This window comes from Carassius carassius, chromosome 20 (assembly GCF_963082965.1).
Source record: "Carassius carassius chromosome 20, fCarCar2.1, whole genome shotgun sequence".
Classification (NCBI taxonomy): Eukaryota; Metazoa; Chordata; class Actinopteri; order Cypriniformes; family Cyprinidae; genus Carassius; species Carassius carassius.
This window is the reverse complement of record NC_081774.1, coordinates 24,121,495-24,147,801: the sequence shown is the minus strand read 5'-3', so window position 1 is coordinate 24,147,801 and position 26,307 is coordinate 24,121,495. Positions and strand designations below refer to the sequence as shown.

The 26,307-nt window shown below is 37.9% G+C and overlaps 1 long non-coding RNA gene across 1 annotated transcript in view; it reads right to left on the bottom strand.

Annotated features, from left to right (window-relative positions):
• Nucleotides 1-19,222, bottom strand: part of LOC132096706 (uncharacterized) — a 76,915-nt gene extending 57,693 nt beyond the window's left edge. The window contains exon 1 of the long non-coding RNA XR_009422611.1: nucleotides 19,073-19,222. This is a non-coding gene — a long non-coding RNA (uncharacterized LOC132096706). The remainder of the gene's footprint in view (nucleotides 1-19,072) is intronic.
• Nucleotides 19,223-26,307: the final 7,085 nt, after the last annotated feature.

Below are 26,307 nucleotides of genomic sequence, written 5' to 3'. Positions count from 1 at the left end.
CCGATTTTTGTACATGTACGTGAAACATAGCTTGAGGCGCACTCCGTTGAAAGTGTATATGCACTCAGTTGAAAGTGTATAGGTGGCGCTATCGAGCAATTTTGCCACACCCAATGGAATATTGGCTTTCAGATCTGTTCAGGCCAGGACCCTTATCACACATGTGAAGTTTGGGCAAGATTGGACATTTTATGCCTGAGTTATAACATCTTTTATTCCCATGGCGACACATCGAACTTCGTCACGGCGCCATGGACACGCCTTTTAACGACAACTCAAGATCTTCACAACTAAACATCACACAGGTCTTTAGATTAGACTGACCACAAAAATAACATTGATGTCATAAAATTTCAAGGAGTAGTTTGTCGCAGCGTAAAACATGTCACTTCCTGTTGCCAGCAGGTGGCGCTATGACTATAACTGAATATGGGCATGTAGATCTGTTAAGGGCAGAAGTCTTATCTAACATGTGAAGTTTGGGGCGGATTGGACATTGTATGTCTGAGTTACAGCAACTTCCTTTTTCATGGCAAAACATCGAAATTTGTCAGGCCGCCATGGACACGCCCTTTAACGAAAACTCAAAATCTTCGCAATTTAACATCGCAAAGGCCTTTAGATTAGGCATACCAACTTTGGTGTTGATCTGAATGAATCTCTAGGAGGAGTTCGTTAAAATACAACGCATGGAAATGACAAAAATGACACCAATTTTGCAGGGAAAATTCAAAATAACCGACTTCCTGTTTGGATTAGGATTTCGTACCAAGTTACTTTTTTGTAGGTATTGGTGTGTTACATGTGTGTACCAATTCTTGTACATGTACGTGAAACATAGCTCGAGGTGCACTCCGTTGAAAGTGTATAGGTGGCGCTATTGAGCCATTTTGCCACACCCGATGGAATATTGGCCTTCAGATCTGTTCAGGCAAGGACTTTTATCACACATGTGAAGTTTGGGCAAGATCGGACATTTTATGCCTGAGTTATAACATCTTTTATTGCCATGGCGAGACTTTGAATTTTGTCACGGCGCCATGGACACGCCCCTTAACGAAAACTCAAGATCTTCACAATTTCACATTGCACAGGCCTTTAGATTATACTGACCATAAAAAAGACATTGATGTCAAAAAATTTCTAGGAGTAGTCTGTCGAAGTGTAAAATATGTCACTTCCTGTTGCCTATAGGTGGCGCTATGACTATAACTGAATATGGGCATGTAAATATGTTCAGGTCAGGAGTCTTATTAAACATGTGAAGTTTTGGGCACATTGGACATTGTATGTCTGAGTTAGAGCAACTTCCTTTTTCATGGCGAATCATCGAAATTCGCCAGGCCGCCACGGACACGCCCTTTAACGAAAACTCAAAATCTTCGCAATTTAACATCGCAAAGGCCTTTAGATAAGGCATACCAGATGTACATTTTCGCTGGTTCTGAGGTGTGTGCAAAGTTTCATGACTTTTTGAGTATGTTTAGGCCCTCAAAAATGCGATTCATCCTGGAGAATAATAATAATAATAATAATAATAATAATAATAATAATAATAATAATAATAATAATAATAATAATAATAATAATAATAATAAACGGAGCAATTCCAAGAGGGTCCTCACACCATCGGTGCTCGGGCCCTAATAATAATAATAATAATAAACGGAGCAATTCCAAGAGGGTCCTCACACCATCGGTGCTCGGGCCCTAATAATAATAATAATAATAATAATAATAATAATAATAATAATAATAATAATAATAATAATAATAATAATAATAAACGGAGCAATTCCAAGAGGGTCCTCGCACCATCGGTGCTCGGGCCCTAATAATAATAATAATAATAATAAACGGAGCAATTCCAAGAGGGTCCTCACACCATCGGTGCTCGGGCCCTAATAATAATAATAAACGGAGCAATTCCAAGAGGGTCCTCACACCATCGGTGCTCGGGCCCTAATAATAATAATAATAATAAACGGAGCAATTCCAAGAGGGTCCTCACACCATCGGTGCTCGGGCCCTAATAATAATAATAATAATAATAAACGGAGCAATTCCAAGAGGGTCCTCACACCATCGGTGCTCGGGCCCTAATAATAATAATAATAAACAAAGCAGATACAAGAGGGTCCTCGCACCTCGGTGCTCGGGCTCTAATAAATATAGCTGCAAGCAGCGATGGCGGGCTCAAGCCATCAGTGCAAACGCCACCCCGGTGGCATCGGGAAAACTGTGCCCAGCGGGCATAAGCATTTACAGTAACCCTCTGGCCATCAAGTTTTAAGGGATACGGCAGTTAAAGGGTTAATCCAACCCATCTAGACTTTGAAATCACATACACAGAACAATATATATAACTTTAGTAACACTTTATTTTAATATATATAAAAATGTATAAGGTGTGCATTGTAGCTGACACCTAAAATAACACATTACAATTGTTTTATGACTGCAAGTCTTTCTCCTCAAATGCTATTGAGCTTCAAATTTGCGTTTGAGCCCATGTGAAAAAGTAGCATAATTTACATATGTCTTACAGTTTGTTTTAATAAACATCAAACATTCAATTTAATTGTGCATAATAGCTGTCACCTAGATGAACAATTACAGTTGTTTTTATGACTGTAAGTCATTTTCTTCAAATGCTACTGACGTTAGAAAAGTGTATAACAATTTCACATGTAACTTTAGAGACGGCCCCTAAATTTGAGACTCTCGAATGTCCAATATCAAGCCAACTTTATGCCTGTTTTTTTTTTGTTTACTTTCTTTAGTTTTCTTTTCTCTGTGCCTGATTGTTGATGTCCTTTACCCGGGCATAGATGTCCATCCATCAATTACGAACAGTGAGCCGCAAACATGAGATGCGAGCGCGGATGGGAGAATGGAGCATGTTTTTTTGTTTTTTTTTTAGCAACTGGGATGGTGCCCCCTCTGGGAGTTGGTGCCCTACGAAGACTGCGTACTCTGCATATAGGGAGTGGCGGTACTATCTGGAAAATATATTCCTCAAACCATCGTACAAGAGGAGGTGATGCTAGTCCTTCAAGAATCACTCAAAACCTATCTGTTCATAAAGCCTATATATAAGGTCTTAATAAATAATATTCCACAATACGTCATGCTATTCGAATTAAGTTATTTTTTTGGGATCTTTTACGTCTCTCAGAACCTGACACATTGTAATTGTGAGACTCCAGGAAAGTTGCAGTTCTGGAAAATGGTGGCACTGTCGACTAAATGCTCCCTGATAGTGTCACACCTAATTCTTCACTTTAATTCTTAATTCTTTTGCAGTTTACGTGTTTCTGTTCTTCTCCACCTGTTTTTTTTTCCTGACCCTTCTGACCCAGTAAGCATTTTGCTGTCCAGTGGTCATGTCTTTACTTTGCATTTACTGTAGTGATCTAATTTTGAATATTTCTCATGAGGATCTAATAATTTTGTTTTTTTCAGTCTGAGTGAAATGTCTTTTTTTTTGGCTCATTTTATCAGTAAAGGAAAATTGCCTCATAATTCTGCACACCTGAATATAAGGAGTTATTTTTTTCTCTTCCAGTCTTCATGGTCAACTACGTATATATCACACTCGTTGCCTTCTCTAGTGCAGCTCAACAAATTCACATCCCATTTGTCAATATTTGTGATATCACAAATCCCGGAAAATGCTTGTTGTAGTCCAAACAATTAGTTTGTTGTAGTTTTAAAAAAGTGATTTTTGTATAATTGCGCATGTTTATATTTCATATATATATATATATATATATATATATATATATATATATATATATATATATATATATATATATATATATATATATATATATATATATAGCTTTCCAATGCCGTTGCTGTTGATAATAGGATTAAGCAAGTGTAGAACACGTACAAACAGAGTCCATGTAGACAGATAAAGAAGCATAACAAATGTCTTTCTTTATTACTTGAGCTCCATTAAACATGATCTCAAACTTCTTGTGGCCTCTCCTTGTTCACATGTACACACAAGGTCATACCTTATGGACCGCATTCAACTAGAATCCACCTTATGGGCTAATCTGCCATGCACTCAATAACTGTGCTTCCCAGTTACCAACACTATGTTGGTATATATATATATACATATAATTCAAATGTACATTTTACTTTTATTGCATATTGAAATAAATATTTCCGAGTTCTGTATCAATCTGTGTTGTTGTTTGTTTATTTTAATTTTTCTTAGGAAGATAACTGACCCTTTATTTTCCTTTGTAATAAATGTGCTTATAAACCAAGAACAAGCTATTTATAGCTGTATTTATAAACTGCTTAGTATTGACTATTAATGTTAAGACAAGGCTTTATAAAGCATAAACTGGCTATTTACTAATGAGTGCAGTTATTATAAAGTGTTACCAATGCATTTACTAATATTAAAAAATTTGACATTATTTTACAGTGTTATCAAATCCTTAAATGATTTATAAGTGTTTTGTAATGATTTTATTAACCTATAAGCATTTGTGAAAGTTCTGCTTACATCTATTAGTTTTATTGGATCTTAGTGCTGCGTTTGACACAATTGACCACAACATTCTTTTGCATAGACTTGAACACTTTGTTGGCATCAGTGGAAGTGCATTAGCATGGTTTAAATCGTACTTATATGACCGCCATCAGTTCGTAGCAGTGAATGAAGATGTATCCTATCGATCACAAGTGCAGTATGGAGTACCTCAAGGCTCAGTACTAGGGCCGCTACTCTTCACGCTTTATATGTTACCCTTGGGAGATATCATCAGGAAACATAGTGTTAGCTTTCACTGTTATGCTGATGATACTCAGCTCTATATTTCTTCGCAGCCCGGTGAAACACACCAATTTGAAAAACTAATGGATTGCATAGTCGATATAAAAAACTGGATGACGAGTAATTTCTTACTGCTAAATTCTGAAAAAACAGAGGTGTTAATTATAGGACCTAAAAACTCTGCTTGTAATAACCTAGAACACTGTCTAAGACTTGATGGTTGCTCTGTCAATTCTTCGTCATCAGTTAGGAACCTAGGTGTGCTACTTGATCGCAATCTTTCCTTAGAAAGCCACGTTTCTAGCATTTGTAAAACTGCATTTTTCCATCTCAAAAATATATCTAAATTACGGCCTATGCTCTCAATGTCAAATGCAGAAATGTTAATCCATGCATTTATGACCTCAAGGTTAGATTATTGTAATGCTTTATTGGGTGGTTGTTCTGCACGCTTAGTAAACAAACTACAGCTAGTCCAAAATGCAGCAGCAAGAGTTCTTACTAGAACCAGGAAGTATGACCATATTAGCCCGGTCCTGTCAACACTGCACTGGCTCCCTATCAAGCATCGCATAGATTTTAAAATATTGCTTATTACTTATAAAGCCCTGAATGGTTTAGCACCTCGGTATTTGAATGAGCTCCTTTTACATTATAATCCTCTACGTCCGCTACGTTCTCAAAACTCAGGCAATTTGATAATACCTAGAATATCAAAATCAACTGCAGGCGGCAGATCCTTTTCCTATTTGGCGCCCAAACTCTGGAATAACCTACCTAACATTGTTCGGGAGGCAGACACACTCTTGCAGTTTAAATCTAGATTAAAGACCCATCTCTTTAACCTGGCATACACATAACATACTAATATGCTTTTATTATCCAAATCCGTTAAAGGATTTTTAGGCTGCATTAATTAGGTAAACCGGAACCGGAAACACTTCCCATAACACCCTATGTACTTGCTACATCATTAGAAGAATGGCATCTACGCTAATATTTGTCTGTTTCTCTCTTGTTCCGAGGTCACTGTGGCCACCAGATCCAGTCTGTGTCCAGATCAGAGGGTCACTGCAGTCACCCGGATCCAGTACGTATCCAGACCAGATGGTGGATCAGCACCTAGAAAGGACCTCTACATCCCTGAAAGACAGCGGAGACCAGGATAACTAGAGCCCCAGATACAGATCCCCTGTAAAGACCTTGTCTCAGAGGAGCACCAGGACAAGACCACAGGAAACAGATGATTCTTCTGCACAATCTGACTTTGCTGCAGCCTGGAATTGAACTACTGGTTTCGTCTGGTCAGAGGAGAACTGGCCCCCCAACTGAGCCTGGTTTCTCCCAAGGTTTTTTTCTCCATTCTGTCACTGATGGAGTTTCGGTTCCTTGCCGCTGTCGCCTCTGGCTTGCTTAGTTGGGGACACTTCATCTACAGCGATATCGGTTCCATGCCGCTGTCGCCTCTGGCTTGCTTAGTTGGGGACACTTCATCTACAGCGATATCGTTGACTTGATTGCAAATAAATGCACAGACACTATTTAACTGAACAGAGATGACATAACTGAATCCAATGATGAACTGCCTTTAACTATCATTTTTGCATTATTGACACTGTTTTCCTAATGAATGTTGTTCAGTTGCTTTGACGCAATGTATTTTGTTTAAAGCGCTATATAAATAAAGGTGACATTGACATTGACATTACAGCTTAGTCTTCATCTGTGAGCTGAACAGATTTACTGTTACATCCATGAGATTATGTAAATTCAAATAAATATCATGTCACAGGATGTCATAGGTCAGTATCAAATGAGTTTGTAATTATTATTTGCAGCACAAATAAGGTTTTTTAGGATTTTTAAAAATCCTTAAAACTGTCATAAAAGGATAAGGCCTAAGATATTTCTATGTGAGTGGCTAGATTTATTTTTGTTTTTATAATTATAATACATAAACTATGAAATTATACAAAATGTATAAAAAAGTAAATAAATAAATACGTACACACATAAAAAAAGCAGCCAAGACGAATGAGTTTCCTTTTTTTATATATATAGATTAAAATTGAAGACACAAGCAGCTGGTAAATGCGGTCACTTAATATTCAAATCCAGTAGATCCACTTATCAACAGTTTATGTTCACGTGGCTGTTTTCGTTTATATTCGCCAAGCTATTATGTATTTTGAAATAATCTTGTCCGTGATGTGTTCGTTCATACGACGAAAGGCAGAATCCTGCAAGCTCGAGAGACATGTTCTGCCCGTCGCGGTTTGAAATAGTCTTTCACACTTAAACGGGTCACAAACACCTGCATTTAGCTTTTGTTGTGTTATAATGGGTGTACTGTGTGCATTTGTGGTTATATTTTATTTTAAAAAGCTCTTAAACAAGAATAAATTCGTTTGTTTTGACATCGTGACACTGTACGCGCTGATCGGAGGTGGTGATTTCAGATAGGCAGCCGCAAATATTTCATTATCACACAAACAGTTCAAAAACATATGAATTTAGCTCTTGGTGTGTTCTAATTGGTGAATTGTGTGATATCGCTTTAATATTTTATTTTTAAAAGCTATAAAAGAAGAATAAACTCGTTTTTTTTTGAGCGCAGCATTCCACACGCTCTTGCTCAGAGCGGTGATTCATCTCTCGTATTTCTCACGTATCACTGACCACACATCAATTATTAATGAGCCCTGACCCGGTAATAATCAGATATGTTGGTTTAGCTTGTCAGTTTGAATTAAATCTAAGTATTTATTTGTATTTTAACCGATTAAAAGTGAAACTAAAAGTCCGGGAATTGCACCTGTAGGGGCGCTATTTCTCTCAGACAATGGAAGTCTAAGCACATATACTCAAACAGAGGGACAGAGTGAGATGAGATGTCTAACAGTTTTTATAATTTTCTGTTATCCATATAGTGTTGTAAAGTCATGAAACTATACATATTTCCTCAGAATGACTTTTTCATCTGTATGAAAAAATTCTTTGACGTGTTTGGAAGCTGCAATTTAAAAATACAATACAATTAATGATTCCCTTTTTACGGTCATTTAAAAAAATCACCACGGCAAAACCATTCAAGATATCCAAAACCCATTCACAATTTAAGTTCCTCAATGTTTTTTCAACATGTAGACAAAGTTTGGTGTGTCAAGTGTACTTCTCCTCTGAGCACTATGCATTAATTCACAGCAGAATTTTCCCAAAAATCCATATTCAAGTCAAAATAGCCAACTTCCTGTTGGTCGTAGCTGACAACTGTGAATTAGAAAGTTGTCCGTCTTGATAAGAACAATATACGTACCGAGTTTGGTGTCTGTAGCTAAAACTAACCCCCCCCCACTTTTGACAAAAGGTGGCGCTATAGAGTGCCTTTTCCACACCCTTTTAAAAGCTTTTTCCAATGTCTAGCTATCAATAATACTGATATGTGTTTTGAGTTTCATGTAAATCTGAGGTTGTTATCTGCCTCAAAATCACCATAACAGAATTTTCAAGTTTGACACGTTGCCATGGCAACAATATATAAGATATCCCCACAACAGATTTACATCGGCCATGTTTTGTCATTATTCTGATGAAGTTTGAAGCAAATCGAGTAAAAATAAGATGCTGAATTCAAAGCATTTTGAAAATGACTCAATTCCTGCTGCCAGTTGGTGGCGCTATAATGTTGACTCTTAATAGTCACATATATACGATCGGTATCATACATCGAACAAATGGATGAAGTTTGATCAAACTCAGGCAATGTATGTGGATGTTATTAGGCATTTCCTGTTTCTAATTTTTTGCCCAAATTTCAACGCCGCGCCACGTGCAAACCGTTCGAGATATCAAAAATCCCCTGGCAATTTTTCATCCCCAATGTCTTGAGATCATGTTGACCGAGTTTGGTGGCAATCAAGTAAAAAACCTATGACAAGTATATCAAATTCCAGAGCATGCTTTTTTTAAACAGCCCTGAATAGCTGACTTCCTGTTGGGAGGAGCCTATGACATAGAGCGCGAAAGTTGTTCAGCTCAATGAGATCTATAAGTGTACTGAGTTTCATATAAATATATGCAAATGTGTGTGAGCTATGGTTCAAGATTTCTGACTGTGTTCCAGGGGGCGCTGTAGAGCCCCTGTGCCTAGCCCGGGTCCCAGTCTCTGTGACGTCCTGATGGCCGCAGGTTCCAATGTGTGTGCCAATTTTCAAGAGTTTTTGAGCATGTTAAGGCCCCCAAAATCCCCCGGAAGGTTTAATAAAAAAAATAAAAAATAATGATAAATATAGCTGCAAGCAGCGATGGCGGGCTCAAGCCATCAGTGCAACGCCACCCCGGTGGCATCAGGTAAACTGTGCCCAGCTGGCACATGCATTCACAATAGCCCTCTGGCAGTCAGGTTTTAAGGGATACGGCAGTTAAAGGGTTAATTCGAATCATCTAGACTTTGAAATCACATTCACAGAACAATATATATAACTTTAGTAACACATTTTTCAATCTGAGTTAAACCTCTTTTTTTGGGCTTATTTTATCAGTAAAGGAAAAAATGCCTAATAATTCTTCACACCTGAATATAAGGAGTTTTTTTTTTCTCTTCCAGGCTTCATGGTCAACTACATATATATCACACTCGTTGCTTTCTATAGTGCAGCTCAACCAATTCTCATCCCATTCGTACATATTTGTGATATCACAAATCCCAGACAATTTTTGTTGTAGTCCAAACTATTTGTTCATTATAGTTTTTAAAAAGTGTTTTTTGTTAAATAAAATATTTCCTTTTGAATTGGACTTTCAGCTTAGTAACTTTGCAGAACTTTTTTTATGCTGAAACAACATTACAGTATAACTAAAGTTGAAAAAGTGAAAAATAATAATAGCACTCCTTTAATAGGCATTATTAAGCAGTTCATAAATACAGCTATAAATGTTTTGTTCTTGAGCTATAAAGTTCAATCATTGTATTTTCATACTTTAAGTATAATAACGTTATTCTAGTTGTCAGCAGGGGCGCTGCACAAGATCCCGTGCCCTATGCATAGGAAGTCCTAATGGTAACAGTCCTTTGTGAGCTCATCTAAAGTGAAGACTATTTATACATTTAAAGCATTCACAAAGGACATTTAAAGGAACATTCATCTACCAAACTAAAAAGTCAGACACAACACAGAGGGATACAGAACACAGAAATATTTTTTCAAGATGGATAAAATGAAACTATACAGTTGTACACTTGATAAAAAAAAAATTATATATATATATATATATATATATATATATATATATATATATATATATATATATATATATATATATATACATGTGTGTGTGTGTGTGTGTGTGTGTGTGTGTGTGTGTGTACTGGCTTTCCAATGCCATTGATAATAGGGGTAAGCAAGTTTAAAACACGTACAAACAGAGTCCATGCAGATGGATGTAGATGCATAACAAATGTCTTTCTTTATTACTTGAACTCCATTAAAAATGATCTCAAACTTCTTGTGTCCTCTCCTTGTTCACATGTACAGACAAAGCCATGGACTTGCATACAACCAGAATCCACCTTGAGAGCAAGTCTGCAGTGCACTCAAAAACTGTGCTTCCCAAATACCAACACACACTTGCTGCTCAGGTTCTCTAATTAAACATAGCCACAGCACCACCCCGTGGACAAAACCTTTACCATCCCCAAAATGGCTCCTACTATACATATATATATATATATATATATATATATATATATATATATATATATAATTCAAGTGTACGGTTTCCTTTTATTGCATATTGAAATAAATATTTCTTTATCAATCTGTGTTGTGTTTGTTTATTTTTATTTTTCTTAGGAAGATAACTGACCCTTTACTCTCCTTTTTAATATATGTCCTTATAAACCAAGAAAAAGTTTTTTATAGCTGTATTTATAAGCTGCTTACTAATGACTATTATTGTTGGGACAATACTTTATAAAGCATGAACTGACTATTTACTAATGAGTGCAGTTATTATAAAGTGTTACCAATGCATTTACTAATGTTAGCAAATAAGACATTATTTTACAGTGTTATCAAATCCTTAAATGATTTATAAGTGTTTTGTAATGATTTTATTGACCTATAAGCATTTGTGAAAGTTCTGCTTGCATTACAGCTTAGTCTTCATCTGTGAGCTGAACAGATTTACTGTTACATCCATGAGATAATGTACATTTAGATAAATATCATGTCAAAGAATGTCATAGGTCAGTATCAAATGAGTTTTAAATTATTATTTGCAGCACAAATAAGGTTTTTTAGGATTTTTTAAAATCTTTAAAACTGTCAGAAAAGGATAAGGCCTAAGATATTTCTATGTGAGTGACTAAATTTATTCTTGTTTTTATAATTATAATACATAAACTATGAAATTATACAAAATGTATAAAAAAGTAAATAAATAAATAAATAAATACGTACACACAAAAAAAAGCAGCCAAGACGAATGAGTTTCCTTTTTTATATATAGATTAAAATTGAAGACACAAGCAGCTGGTAAATGCGGTCACTTAATATTCAAATCCAGTAGATCCACTTCAGATTTATTTCTCAACAGTTTATGTTCACGTGGCTGTTTTCGTTTATATTCGCCAAGCTATTATGTATTTTGAAATAATCTTGTCCGTGGTGTATTCGTTCGTACGACAAAGGCAGAATCCTGCAGCTCGAGAGACATGTTATTCTGCCAGTCGCGCTTTCAAATAGTCTTTCACACTTAAACGGGTCACAAACACCTGCGTTTAGCTCTTGTTGTGTTACAATGGGTGTATTGTGTGCATTTGTGGTAATATTTTATTTTAAAAAGCTCTTAAACAAGAATAAATTCGTTTGTTTTGAACTCGTGACACTATACGCGCTGATCGGAGTGGTGATTTCAGATAGGCAGCCGCAAATATTTCATTTTCACACAAACAGTTCAAAAACATCTGAATTTAGCTCTTGGTGTGTTCTAATTGGTGAATTGTGTCATATCGCTGTAACATTTTATTTTTAAAAGCTATAAAACAAGAATAAACTCTTTTTTTCTGAGCTCGTCATTCCACAAGCTCATGCTCAGAGCGGTGATTCATCTCTCGTATTTCTCACGTATCACTGACCACACATCAATTATTAATGAGCCCTGACCCGGTAATAATCAAATATGTTGGTTTAGCTTGTCAGTGTGAATTAAATCTAAGTATTTATTTGTATTTTTAACCGATTTAAAAGTGAAACTAAAAGTCCGGGAATTGCACCTGTAGGGGCGCTATTTCTCTCAGACAATGGAAGTCTAAGCACATATACTCAAACATAGGGACAGAGTGAGATGAGATGTCTGACAGTTTTTTAATTTTCTGTTATCCATACAGTGTTGTAAAGTCGTGAAACTATGCATATTTCCTCAGAATGACTTTTTCATCTGTATGAAAAAATTATTTGACGTGTTTGGAAGCTGCAATTTAAAAATACAATACAATTAATGATTCCCTTTTTACAGTCATTTCAAAAAATTACCACAGCAAAACCATTCAAGCTATCCAAAATCCATTCACAATTTAAGTTCCTCGATGTTTTTTCAACATGTAGACAAAGTTTGGTGTGTCAAGTGTACTTCTCCTCTGAGCAGTATGCATTAATTCACAACTGAATTTTCCCAAAAAATCCATATTCAAGTCAAAATAGCCAACTTCCTGTTGGTTGTAGCTGATGACTGTAAATTAGAAAGTTGTCCGTCTTGATAAGTACAATATACGTACCGAGTTTGGTGTCTGTAGCTAAAACTAACCCCCCCACTTTTGACAAAAGGTGGCGCTATAGAGTGCCTCTTCCACGCCCTTTTAAAAGCTTTTTCCATTGTCTAGCTATCAATAATGCTGATATGTGTTTTGAGTTTCATGTAAATCTGAGGTTGTTATCTGCCTCAAAATCACCATAACAGAATATTCAAGTTTGACACGTTGCCATGGCAACAATATATAAGATATCAATATCCCCACAACAGATTTACATGTTTTTTTAAATTTTAATAAAATGAAAACTAAAAGACTTTCAAATCACATGAGCCAATATGACAACAAGAATGTCAAATTTGGACTCGTCTGACCATAAAACACTATTCCACTTTGAAATAGTCCATTTTAAATGAGCCTTGGCCCACAGGACACGACGGCGCTTCTGGACCATGTTCACATATGGCTTCCTTTTTGCATGATAGAGCTTTAGTTGGCATCTGCTGATGGCACGGCGGATTGTGTTTACCGACAGTGGTTTCTGAAAGTATTCCTGGGCCCATTTAGTAATGTCATTGACACAATCATGCCGATGAGTGATGCAGTGTCGTCTGAGAGCCCGAAGACCACGGGCATCCAATAAAGGTCTCCGGCCTTGTCCCTTACGCACAGAGATTTCTCCAGTTTCTCTGAATCTTTTGATGATGTTATGCACTGTAGATGATGAGATTTGCAAAGCCTTTGCAATTTGACGTTGAGGAACATTGTTTTTAAAGTTTTCCACAATTTTTTTACGCAGTCTTTCACAGATTGGAGAGCCTCTGCCCATCTTTACTTCTGAGAGACTCTGCTTCTCTAAGACAAAGCTTTTATAGCTAATCATGTTACAGACCTGATATCAATTAACTTAATTAATCACTAGATGTTCTCACAGCTGAATCTTTTCAAAACTGCTTGCTTTTTTAGCCATTTGTTGCCCCCGTGCCAACTTTTTTGAGACCTGTAGCAGGCATTAAATTTTAAATGAGCTAATTAAGTGGATAAAAGTGTAAAATTTCTCAGTTTAAACATTTGCTACGTTATCTATGTTCTATTGTGAATAAAATATTGGCTCATGTGATTTGAAATTCCTTTAGTTTTCATTTTATTAAAATTTAAAAAACGTCCCAACTTTTCCGGAATTCGGGTTGTAAATATTTCTGAGTTCTGTGTTTATTTTTATTTTTTTATTTTTTTTTAGGAAGATTACAGCCTTTAATCTCCTCAAAATAAATGTGCATATAAACCATGAACAATTTAATTATAGCTGTATTTATAAAATGCTTACTAATGACTATTAATTTTGGGAGAAGGCTATATAAAGCATGAACTTACTATTTACTAATGCTTAGCTAATGAGTGCATCTATTATGAAGTGTTACCAATGCATTTACTAATGTTAACAAATGAGACATTATTTTAATGTTACCAAATCCTTAAATAATTTAAAAGTGTTTTGTTATGATTTTATTGATCTATAAGCATTTGTGAAATAATTTTGCTTGCATTACAGCTTAGTCTTCATCTGTGAGCTGAACAGTTTTGCTGTTACATCCATGAGATTATGTTAATTCAAATAAATGTCATGTCACAGGGTGTCAGAGGTCAGTATCAAATGAGTTTGAAATTATTATTTGCAGCACAAATAAGTATTTTTAGATTTTTTTTCTTTAATTCCTGAAACTGTCAGAAAAGGATAAGGACTAAGAGATTTCTTAAGCTGTAATGAAAACAGCACAATTAGCAACAACAACAAAAAAAATAATTTAAAATACAGTTTTTTTCTGGTGATTAAAGAGATGTTTAAGTCTCTCTCTCTCTCTCTCTCTCTCTCTCTCATTGTGTCTGCCACTTATGTGCTCATGCCCATCCCCCACTCACACACATACACACACACACACACTCAGCCAGCACACATACATTCCTCAAACAGAGGGACAGAGTGAGTTAAGATGTCTGACAGTTTTTTAATTTCCTTTTAATCATACAGTGTTGTAAAGTCATGAAACTATGCATATGTCCTCAGAATGATTTGATCTCTGTATGAAAAAATGCTTTTAAGTGTTTGGAAGCTGCAATGTAAAAATACAAGACAATTAATGATTCCCTTTTTACTGACATTTAAAAAAATCACCACGGCAAAACCGTTCAAGCTAACCAAAATCCTTTCGCAATTTCAGTTCCTCAATGTTTTTTCTTCATGTAGACAAAGTTTGGTGTGTATAGTGTACTTCCCCTGTGAGGAATATGCATTAATTCACAGCAGAATTTTCCCAAAAATCCACATTCAAATCAAAATAGCCGACTTCCTGTTGGTCGTAGCTGATGACTGTGAATTAGAAAGTTGTCCGTCTTGATAAGAACAATTTATGTACCGAGTTTGGTGTCTGTAGCTAAAACTAACCCCCCCCCCCACTTTTGACAAAAGGTGGCACTATAGAGTGCCTCTTCCACGCCCTTTTAAAAGCTTTTTCCATTGTCTAGCTATCAATAATACTGATGTGTGTTTCGAGTTTCATGTAAATCTGAGGTTGTTATCTGCCTCAAAATCACCATAACAGAATTTTCAAGTTTGACACGTTGCCATGGCAACAATATATAAGATATCAATATCCCCACAACAGATTTACAACGGCCATGTTTTGTAATTATTCTGATGAAGTTTGAAGCAAATCGAGTAAAAATAAGATGCTGAATTCAAAGCATTTTGAAAATGACTCAATTCCTGCTGCCAGTTGGTGGCGCTATAATGTTGACTCTTAATAGTCACATATATACAATCGGTATCATACATCGAACAAATCGATGAAGATTGATCAGACTCAGGCAATGTATGTGGATGTTATTAGGCATTTCCTGTTTCTCATTTTTTGCCCAAATTTCAACGCAGCGCCACGGGCAAACCATTCGAGATATCAAAAATCCCCTGGCAATTTTTCATCCCCAATGTCATGAGATCATGTTGACCGAGTTTGGTGGCAATCAAGTAAAAAACCTATGACAAGTATATCAAATTCCAGAGCATGCTTTTTTTAAACAGCCCTGAATAGCTGACTTCCTGTTGGGCGGAGCCTATGACATAGAGCGCGAAAGTTGTTCAGCTCAATGAGATCTATAAGTGTACTGAGTTTCATATAAATATATGCAAGTGTGTGTGAGCTATGGTTCAAGATTTCTGACTGTGTTCCAGGGGGCGCTGTAGAGCCCCTGTGCCACGCCCGGGTCCCAGTCTCTGCGACGTCCTGATGGCCGCAAGTTCCAATGTGTGTGCCAATTTTCAAGAGTTTTTAAAGCATGTTAAAGCCCCCCAAAACCCCCGGAAGTTTAAATAAAAAATAAAAATAATAATAATAATTAAAGCTGCAAGCAGCGATGAACGGGCCCTCGCACCCGGGCTCACCGGCAGCGAGTGGCTTTAGTAAATAGGTGAACGGTGAGAAATATGCATTTAAATTCATAAATATAAGTGGAATATATCAAAGTTTATTCCATATATGTGCCAATCTTTCTGTTGTCAGCAGGTGGCGCTATCATTATAATGGAATATTGGCCTTCAGATGTGTTCAGGCCAGGACCCTTATCACACATGTGAAGTTTGGGCAAGATCGGACATTTTATGCCTGAGTTACAACAACTTCTCTTGCTGTGGCGAGACATCAAATTTTGTCATGGCGCCATGGACACGCCCTTTAACAAAAACTGAAGATCTCCACAATTTAACATTTCACAGGCCTTTAGATTAGACTGACCACAAAAAATACATTAATGTCAAAAGATTTCTAGGAGTAGTTTGTCTCAGCGTAAAATATGTCACTTCCTGTTGCCAGCAGGTGGCGCTATGACTATAACTGAATATGGGCATGTAGATCTGTTAAGGGCAGAGGTCTTATCTAACATGTGAAGTTTGGGGCAGATTGGATATTGTATGTCTGAGTTACAGCAACTTCCTTTTTCATGGCGAAACATCAAAATTTGTCAGGCCGCCATGGACACTCCCTTTAACGAAATCTCAAGATCTTCCCAATTTAACTTCGCAAAGGCCTTTAGATTTAACTGACCAAGTTTGATGTTGATCTGAATAAATCTCTAGGAGGAGTTCGTTAAAGTACAACCCCTGAAAATGCCAAAAACAACACCAATTTGGCAGAGAACATTCTAATTAACTGACTTCCTGTTTGGATTCGGATTTCGTACCAAGAGACTTTTTCGTAGATATTGGTGTGTTACATGTGTGTACCGATTTTTGTACATGTACGTGAAACATAGCTTGAGGCGCACTCCGTTGAAAGTGTATATGAACTCAGTTGAAAGTGTATAGGTGGCGCTATCGAGCCATTTTGCCACACCCAATGGAATATTGGCCTTCAGAACTGTTCAGGCCAGGACACTTATCACACATGTGAAGTTTGGGCAAGATCGGACATTTTATGCCTGAGTTATAACATCTTTTATTCCCATGGTGACACATCGAACTTCGTCACGGCGCCATGGACACGCCTTTTAACGAAAACTCAAGATCTTCACAACTAAACATCACACAGGCCTTTAGATTATACTGACCATAAAAAAGACATTGATGTCAAACAATTTCTAGGAGTAGTCTGTCGAAGTGTAAAATATGTCACTTCCTGTTGCCTATAGGTGGCGCTATGACTATAACTGAATATGGGCATGTAAATATGTTCAGGTCAGGAGTCTTATTAAACATGTGAAGTTTTGGGCACATTGGACATTGTATGTCTGAGTTATAGCAACTTCATTTTTCATGGCGAATCATCGAAATTCGCCAGGCCGCCACGGACACGCCCTTTAACGAAAACTCAAAATCTTCGCAATTTAACATCGCAAAGGCCTTTAGATTAGGCATACCAACTTTGGTGTTGATCTGAATTAATCTCTAGGAGGAGTTCGTTAAAATACAACGCATGGAAATGACAAAAATGACACAAAATTTGCTCATAAAATTAAAAATAACCGACTTCCTGTTGGGTTTCGGATTTTGCTCCAAGAGACTTTTTTGTAGGTATTGGAGAGATACATGTGTATACCAATTTTCATACATGTACGTGAAACGTAGCTCGAGGCGCACACCGTTGAACGTGTATAGGTGGCGCTGTCGAGCCATTTTGCCACACCCACTTCTGAAACCCATATCAGACGTAAATTTTCGCCAGTTCTGAGGTGTGTGCAAAGTTTCATGACTTTTCGAGCATGTTTAGGCTCTCAAAAATGCGATTCATCTTAGAGAATAATAATAATAATAATAATAATAATAATAATAATAATAATAATAATAATAATAATAATAATAATAATAATAATAATAATAAACGGAGCAATTCCAAGAGGGTCCTCACACCATCGGTGCTCGGGCCCTAATAACAAGAATAATCCTTAGGGGAACAATAGGGCTCTTCGCCCCTTCGGGCTTGAGCCCAAATAATAATAATAACAAGAATAATCCTTAGGGGAACAAGAGGGTCCTCGCACCATCGGTGCTCGGGCCCTAATAATAAGAATAATCCTTAGGGGAACAATAGGGCTCTTCGCCCCTTCGGGCTTGAGCCCTAAATATAGCTGCAAGCAGCGATGGCGGGCTCAAGCCACCAGTGCGAACGCCACCCCGGTGGCATCAGGTAAACTGTGGCCAGTGGGCACATGCATTAACAATAACCCTCTGGCAGTGAGGTTTTAAGGGATACAGCAGTTAACAGGTTAATCCGAATCATCTATATATATATATATATATATATATATATATATATATATATATATATATATATATGTATATATACCGTACATATAAAACTTTAGTAACACTTTACAATAAGATTTCATTTATAAACATTAACTATGTTAACATGAACAATATTTATATAGCATTCATTCATGTCAGTTAATATTCCAAACTTAAACATTAAAACATTGTTTTATTGTGCTTTTTTCCAAGCACATTTTACAATTCCAAAGCATATCAATCTTAATAACTACAATTATTTTTTATTTAATCATTTATGAGTGATATACAATAGTCCAGGAAAGCTGGAAGAGAAAAACTCCTTATATTCATGTGTGCAGAATTATTAGGCATGTTTTCTTTTACAGATGAAATGTGCTAAAAAAGAGTTTTAACTCAAACTGAAAAGTCGAAAATTATGAAATCCCCATGAGAAATATCAAACACAAATGCAATACAGAAATGGATAAGTTAAGACTTGACCATTGTACAAAAAATGATGACTGGGTCATGAGGTCAGAAAAGAAGAAAAAAACAGGTCGAGAAGAACTCACAAAAAGAATTGCAAAAGAATTAGGAATTAATGTGAAGATTATTTTTAGTCAATTCTGCAAGACAGACTTTTCAGAAAAGGAGATGGATTAAAAATGAGCTCCTAAATCTTAATGCCAGATTCTGAAAGATATATTCCTCAAAGTGTCATACTAGAGTAGGTGTTGCTGGTCCTTCAAGAGTCACTCAAAACCTGTTCATAAAGCCTATATATAAAGTCTTAATATATAATATTTCACAATACTTCATGGTATTCTAATTAAATCATTTTTTGGAATCTTAAGTCACTTAGAACCTGACACCGAGTAATTCTGGAGACTCCAGGAAAGTTGCAGCTCTGGAAAATGTTGGCGCTGGAGACTAAATGCTCCCTGATAGTTTCACACCTCGTTCTTCACTTTAATTCTTAATTCTCTTCCAGTTAATGTGTTATGTAAATTAATTAAATTAACTGGTTTAGGAATTTTTAATTAATTTTTACAAATTAACTTGTACTAGTTTTTTTTTTTTGTTATGTCCCTAAAACTGACAGAAAATAATGAGGCCTAAGATATTTCTTAAGCTGTAATGATGAAACAAAACAACAACACAAAATTACTGATTTTTCTCTGCTGGTGATTAAAGAGATGTTAACTCTTGAGATGTTTCTCTCTGTCTCTCTCTCTCTCTTAACCCTTGTGGGTTGTTGGGGGCGTTTTCGTCCACTAGGGGGTAAAGTTGAGTCTTATTTTGGCCACAACTTTCTCTGTGTTTGAGCTAATGGAATGATTTTTGGTGACAAATCTTATTTTGACCCATATTTTGGGAAAATGCTTTGAAATTTTTCAAAAACTCAACGGTACACTGTGGGCAAATTCACTACCCTTTCGGGATGTTCGTGGATGAAAACATCCACTAAATTAAACTGCTGTAAAAATGTATCAGATAAATATTTTTTTCAATTTTTTTTGCATAAATCTATTAATCAGCCTCAGCGCTGATCAAAACTACCAAATTTTTAAAAAAATTCCAAGATTTTAACTTTTTAATTACCAAATTCATAAATGATGTCACTGATTTGGGGAAAAAAACACACAAAATTACATATTTTCAATATAAAAAGTGATTGTGGACTGGATTTTTTTTTACCTTTTATCACAGTCTTGGGCATGTCAAAGATTAGTAACAAGATTGGCTTTGATGCATTGTTAGTTTTTGTGCAGCATTAGATTTAAATTTTTTCTCCCTAATTAGCTGTTGGTGGCTGTTTTTGCCCCATTGACTTCCATTATAACGACATTTTTTGATTGCAAAGCCATGACACCATATAATCTTGCATTCTTGATTGTTTGTGGTTTTCACTTTTGGGAAGAGGTAAAAAAAAAATATTTTTACAGTTGATCACTAGGTGGGACCATTAACCCTTTAAATAGGCCTGTGCAAAAAAAGGCTTGGTTTCTGGCTTGTATATGGAGTTATATGGAGTATAACAGCAAATTATAGTGTTTGTGTGTGTGTGAGATTCTTGATTGTTGGTGGTTTTTCCTGTTGGGAAGAGGTAACATTTGTTATTTTTTACAGTTGATCACTAGGTGGGACCATTAACCCTTTAGATAGGCCTGTGCAAAAAAAGGCATAGTTTCTGACTTGTATGGGGTTATATGGAGTATAATAGCAAATTATAGTGTGTGTGTATGTGTGATAGAGAGAGAGAGAGAAAGAGAGGGTGTGAGAGAGACCTTTGTGCACTTACCTTGATGTACAGTATTTGAAAAAATCTAAATATGCACCTCATGCTCTCAGAACTACATGGAATAAACAATAAAAAAAGAAGTGTGTTTATGCACCTGCTTCCTTTTGATGGTGAAAAGTACATATGGCCTATAAGTGAAATGCTCCTCTTTTCTTGATGGTAAAGCCAGTTTAAAACCTTAAAATCCTGTAAAAAAAAAATACTTTGCATCAAATTTATGAACATAATGTATTATGAACCAAAATGCAATACCAACTTCAAATAAGCTGCAGCTCGCTGGAGGGGTCACGCTACATAATCATTTCTATAAACTTTGGTACAAGTCAAGCCCTTTCTCGTGTTGCTTGCTGCTTTTCTCACCATTAAATATCCAGCACGATGGCATGCAAGTGTTTAAATCCACGTACTTTGCTTTTGTTTAGTCTATTCGCTTATTAAGTCTGACGTCACGTAGCAGCGCTTCCGTGTCCAAACGCTCTATCAGTTAGCACGAGAAAACAACAAAAGGTGCTAATATAAACTGTGATAGAATACTAGTGAAAAAGTTATAACATTAACCTTTAACTCCATACTGAAGTACCAGATAGCCAGACAATGAAAATATAAATATAAAAAAAATATCTTAAAATTATTTGTGTTTGGGACGCTGTGAGCACGGAGACTGTAGTGTATATCGTAAGTTTGAAAGCGTTTAACTTAAATTATCAATATGAATAATCAGTGCTCATAAACGGCTGCTGAGGTCATATTATCAAGTGAAGCGAGTTGAGGCCTGGACCTGGAAACAGCGCTTCTTACGTCATCACTTAACAACCGAATACTTTCACCACCATTAAAAGGTGGCAGGTGCATAAATACACTTTTGTTTACTCCATGTAGTTCTAAGAGCTGAGGTGTACATTGTGATTTTCTGAAATACATTAAGGTAAGTGCGCAAAGGTCTCTCTCACACACACTCTCTCTCTCTTTCTCACACACACACACACATACACACTCAATATAATATGCTGTTATACTCCATATAGCTTCATATACAAGTCAGAAACTAAGCTTTTTTTGCACAGGCCTATCTAAATGGTTAATGGTCCCACCTAGTGATCAACTGTAAAAATAACAAAAGTTGTTTTTCAAAGTCAAAGTCAAAGTCACCTTTATTTATATAGCGCTTTAAACCAAATACATTGCGTCAAAGCATCTGAACAACATTCATTAGGAAAACAGTGTCAATAATGCAAAATGATAGTTAAGGCAGTTCATCATTGGATTCAGTTATGTCATCTCTGTTCAGTTAAATAGTGTCTGTGCATTTATTTGCAATCAAGTCAACGATATCGCTGTAGATGAAGTGTCCCCAACTAAGCAAGCCAGAGGCGACAGCGGCAAGGAACCGAAACTCCATCGGTGACAGAATGGAGAAAAAAACCTTGGGAGAAACCAGGCTCAGTTGGGGGGCCAGTTATCCTCTGACCAGACGAAACCAGTAGTTCAATTCCAGGCTGCAGCAAAGTCAGATTGTGCAGAAGAATCATCGGTTTCCTGTGGTCTTGTCCTGGTGCTCCTCTGAGACAAGGTCTTTACAGGGGATCTGTATCTGGGGCTCTAGTTGTCCTGGTCTCCGCTGTCTTTCAGGGATGTAGAGGTCCTTTCTAGGTGCTGATCCACCATCTGGTCTGGATACGTACTGGATCCGGGTGACTGCAGTGACCCTCTGATCTGGACACAGACTGGGTCTGGTGGCCACGGTGACCTCGGAACAAGAGAGAAACAGACAAATATTAGCGTAGATGCCATTCTTCTAATGATGTAGCAAGTACATAGGGTGTTATGGGAAGTGTTTCCGTTTCCGGTTTACCTAATTAATGCAGCCTAAAAATCCTTTAACGGATTTGGATATTAAAAGCATATTAGTAAATTATGTGTATGCCAGGTTAAAGAGATGGGTCTTTAATCTAGATTTAAACTGCAAGAGTGTGTCTGCCTCCCGAGCAATGTTAGGTAGGTTATTCCAGAGTTTAGGCGCCAAATAGGAAAAGGATCTGCCGCCCGCAGTTGATTTTGATATTCTAGGTATTATCAAATTGCCTGAGTTTTGAGAACGTAGGGGACGTAGAGGATTATAATGTAAAAGGAGCTCAATCAAATACTGAGGTGCTAAACCATTCAGGGCTTTATAAGTAATAAGCAATATTTTAAAATCTATACGATGTTTGATAGGGAGCCAGTGCAGTGTTGACAGGACCGGGCTAATATGGTCATACTTCCTGGTTCTAGTAAGAACTCTTGCTGCTGCATTTTGGACTAGCTGTAGTTTGTTTACTAAGCGTGCAGAACAACCACCCAATAAAGCATTACAATAATCTAACCTTGAGGTCATAAATGCATGGATTAACATTTCTGCATTTGACATTGAGAGCATAGGCCGTAATTTAGATATATTTTTGAGATGGAAAAATGCAGTTTTACAAATGCTAGAAACGTGGCTTTCTAAGGAAAGATTGCGATCAAATAGCACACCTAGGTTCCTAACTGATGACGAAGAATTGACAGAGCAACCATCAAGTCTTAGACAGTGTTCTAGGTTATTACAAGCGGAGTTTTTAGGTCCTATAATTAACACCTCTGGTTTTTCAGAATTTAGCAGTAAGAAATTACTCGTCATCCAGTTTTTTATATCGACTATGCAATCCATTAGTTTTTCAAATTGGTGTGTTTCACCGGGCTGCGAAGAAATATAGAGCTGAGTATCATCAGCATAACAGTGAAAGCTAACACCATGTTTCCTGATGATATCTCCCAAGGGTAACATATAAAGCATGAAGAGTAGCGGCCCTAGTACTAAGCCTTGAGGTACTCTGTACTGCACTTGTGATCGATAGGATACATCTTCATTCACTGCTATGAACTGATGGCGGTCATTTAAGTACGATTTAAACCATGCTAATGCACTTCCACTGATGCCAACAAAGTGTTACTGAGCATTGAAGGGTTTCAAGGGTTACTGTCTATGAGTTTGCATAACTGAGCGCGTGATTCTGTGATCACGCCTATTCTCTCATTCTCTCTCCCTCTCTCTCTCTCTCCCTCTCCCTTTGGATTCCGTTATGTCTTGTACAAAGTTTACTGTCTATATTGTCGTACGCGTATTTACTCTGTATAAATCGTAGTTTGATGTATTATTAGTTCAATTATTACATTCCATATACTCCAGATTGTCTGTCCATACTACCATACTATATTCTACCATTTTTGAGCATACTAATACATAAAAATAAGAGGTAGTTGGCATGTAGTTGCAAAGTTGCTTATAGTCGATTGATTAAGGGGACCATCAAAATAAAATGTAACCATATAAAACATTGCATTTTCAGTTGGAGTATTAAGCTCACATCAGTTAGTTAAAATAAGCACCACAGGAAACACTCAAATAACATCTAACCACTCATAAGCTCAAGATATGATACAGTCCATTATACTGTAAATGAAGTAGATTTAATATGGTGTTTTTTTTGTGTTATAAAAAATCATACTCTTAATTAAACTTATAACCAGAAATATGTAGGTATTATGATGCATTATAATTGTCGTTATGATTATCCATGAGTTGATATAACATTTTTTTAATAATGCATTATGCATTCATTATAATGCCTAAAGAATACCGGGAGCCGCGGCAGAGGATTGCGGTGAAGCCAGAAGCCCCGAAAGCATCCTAGCACTGCTGGGAAAGCGCCGGTGTTCGAGTTCCGCTGCGGCCGAGCTCTCACCCAAGCACATATAAGCTCAGCCCTGCACACAGGGCCTGCTCCCATAATGTCGACTCAAGTCAGTCGCGCACACTGCATAGTAAGCGTGCCCACCCCTCAGAGCAGTGCATGTGCCTGGACTGCAGAATCTGGGTCCAGACAGGCTGTCCAGAGGCAATGTTCCTACGGGCGAATGGTCTCTACACCCGCAAACAGTCCGGCTGTTGTGGGAGAGATTTGGCATGGCGGAGGTGGACCTCTTTGCGTCCCACGAAAACGCTCACTGCCCCGCGTTCTTTTCCAAGAACGAAAGCGCGCTGTCACGGAGATGGCCGTGCTGCCCGCTTTATGCGTTCCCTCCCGTCTCCCTCCTTCCGCAGGTGATAGAACGGGTGAGAGAAACGAGATGTTCAATACTGCTTGTAGCACCTCTTTGGAAGAACCAACCATGGTTCCCAGATGTGATGCAGTTAGCAGATGTCGCCCCGTGGCCGGTACCGTTGAGGAGGGACCTCCTCTCGCAGGCCAGGGGCTCAATTTGGCACCCTCAACCGGAGTTGTGGTCCCTCCATGTGTGGGCGCTCAACGGTTACCCGCTGATCCCGCAGTGGGAGTGCTAAATACCATCACTCAGGCTAGAGCTCCGTCGACACGACGTCTGTATGCCTCGAAGTGGTCGGTGTTCTCCAGCTGGTGCACAGCTCGAGATTATTCATCTTGATTATTCACTGTCATCCGATCAGTCAATAGGAAGGAACGATTTAGTCATCCGGTTCCTCAGAGGAGCTAGGAGGCTGAATCCTCCCAGACCTCCGTCAGTCCCTATGTGGGACCTCACAGCGGTTTTGGAGGCCTTGAAGGGTCCCCCTTTTGAGCCTATCCAATCGGTTAGCCTTCAGCTTCTGTCGTTCAAGACAGTATTCTTGTTAGCTCTCGCTTCTGTGAGGCGTGTGGGTGATTTGCACGCGCTCTCGGTGAGCCAGTCGTGCTTGGAGTTTGTGCCCAATGACTCAAGGGTCATACTCAAACCTAGGCACGGTTATGTGCCGAAATCCCTCAACACACCGTTTCGGGCTCAGGTTATTGCCCTGTCTGCCCTGCCGGTGTCAGGGGAGGATGGAGACTCGAGTCTTCTTTGCCCTGTTAGGGTTTTAAGAGCTTATGTGTCTCGCTCTGCTGCCTTTCGGCAGACAGAGCAGCTGTTTGTCTCGTTCGGTGGTCGTTCCAAGGGAATGGCTGTTTCGAGACAGACTCTATCCAGATGGATAGTTGACGCCATAGCGTTAGCTTACGCTTCCAGGGGCCTTCAGTGCCCGTTGGGCGTCAGAGCACACTTCACAAGAGACATCGCCTCGTCGTGGGCGTGGTCTACTGGGATCTCCTTGCAGGATATATGTATGGCGGCAGGTTGGGCATCGCCGTCTACATTTATCAGGTTCTATAACCTGGAGGTCCCCGCCTTGCAAGCAAGGCTGTTGTCGGTATAGTCGAATCAGGGCCCTGAGGGGAATTCTGAGTTCACGAGCGCTATGCGCTGCCGACTGTTATATGGGCAGTATTGCGTAAGACCCTTATTGCCACATTGGTCAGGCCTTGCCTCGGCTGTGTGATGTCATATTGCCGCATCTACGGATGCTGCTATATATTGGACGGAGGGCTTTTTCCCTTTTCTGTCCTGGACTCTCTGTGAGTCCCTCAGGTGACTGTGCACTGTAAATCCTGGGCGTTGCTTCAGGTTTATTGGTGTGTGATCCCTGCGCGCACGGCGTTTTACATTGGGTTCCCGTAGCGTCTTAGCTAAGACGCAGTACGAGAGAGCTCTCGTAAGAGAACGTACTCGGTTACTAAACGTAACCTCGGTTCTCTCAAGAAGAGCGAACGAGTACTGCGTTCTCTGCCGTGCGCACGATTCACTCTGGTTCGCTTCGGCGTTGAAATAAATCAGGTGAGTCA